Raw genomic sequence first — 1,453 nt, forward strand, 5'->3', positions numbered from 1 at the left:
TTTTTATCTCTGAGACACAAACCTGTTAGTGGTATCACTGGGGCAAATGGTATGCACGTTTTATAGCTCTTTGGGCATAGTTCCAAATTGCTCTCTACAGCTCACCTGCTGAGCAGCACGTCTCCGGGAAGGGAAAAGGTGGAGAAGATGTGGATGAGGCTAAGGAGGGAAAGACGTCTACTTCACTGGTGTGAGCCACAGTCTAGGCTATGAGTAAGAAGCTGCAGCCCACCCCAACAGCCCTGACTCTGACACCAGCTGCTGTGAATAAGATAAAGCAGTTTGTTAAAGATAGACCTGAAAATGTAGGTCTGAAAGTTGGGGTTGGAACCAGAGATTGAAATGGACACTTAATGCTTCACAATATGCCAAGACAAAAGGAGAATCTGATGAAGAAGTTGTTCAGGATGGAATTAGGGTGTTCATCAAAAAGAAAGCACAGCTAAAACGCTTTTAGAAACAGCAATGGACTATGTAGAAGATAAATTGTCCAGTGAATTTGTTTCCAATAATCCAAAGATCAAAGGAGCCTGTAGCTGTGGAGAAAGTTTTAACATTTGAAAACTCAGGATTAATTTGGCATTAGGTACCAAGAATGCTCATGTTCAACCCTGTGACTTTCCAAAAAAACCATGTTTCTTTTAGGTTCTGAGCCTTGGAATGTATGGCTCCCTCATGAGGAAAATAAATTAACATATTTTGAAAATAAACCTTGATGTTAAATTGCAGAAAAAGAGGTCTTTGCACCATCTTTTAGGTGACAGATTGAGATCTAGACAATTTCTGAGGAGTACTGTTATGATTCTTTAAAGAAAAAAAAGCAACCCTTATTCTGAGTTTTATATGTTCATTTGTATTTCTCTTAGAACAAATGTTCAGTGTCCTTGTCTTGTTGCAGTCTGAGAGGTTGAGACCCCTCAGAGACTGGTGTACAGGACAGGGTCATCTGGAATGAATTCACAGACTCAAGCATTCTTTAAGTCAAGGTGGCAAATATTTATTGTTATGCTTTCAGTGGGCAAGGATTCTTAAGGAATCTGCGAGAGACTGAGGATGGATCTAGGGTTTATATGGAAAAGGGCATGGGAAAGGAATGCCAGGGGACACTGATGAGGTAATCCAAAGGTACAGGTGTCTTTTGGAGCTATGGACGAGAAGGTACAGGGAGTACACCAGACAGGGAGGGAGATGACAGAGGCATGGATCTTGGGAGTCTGGCAGGAGGAAGAGTCCTTGGGCCGGCCGAGGACCAAACTCCTTGAGCTGGGCAAGCCACTCCCCTCCCTCTGTTTTGACAGGAGAATGCTCTGCAGCAAGGGAAAGCTTTCTCACAAGACAGGAACTTACTAAGGAACTGGGAGACTTCCAGAGACATGATCTCAGGGCTGGGGCCTGAGCAGCCCAGCACTCTCTCACCTAGCCTTGTGTGGCTGCACCAGGGAGAGAGGTAAGG

General features: G+C 44.0%; 1 pseudogene; it reads left to right on the forward strand.

The window, feature by feature from the left end:
- The first annotated feature begins 80 nt into the window (after positions 1 to 80).
- On the forward strand, positions 81 to 561 carry LOC114049067 (annotated as a pseudogene).
- Positions 562 to 1,453: the final 892 nt, after the last annotated feature.

The sequence above is a fragment of the Vombatus ursinus genome, unplaced genomic scaffold (assembly GCF_900497805.2).
Source record: "Vombatus ursinus unplaced genomic scaffold, bare-nosed wombat genome assembly UNPS02002942.1, whole genome shotgun sequence".
NCBI classification, from domain to species: Eukaryota; Metazoa; Chordata; class Mammalia; order Diprotodontia; family Vombatidae; genus Vombatus; species Vombatus ursinus.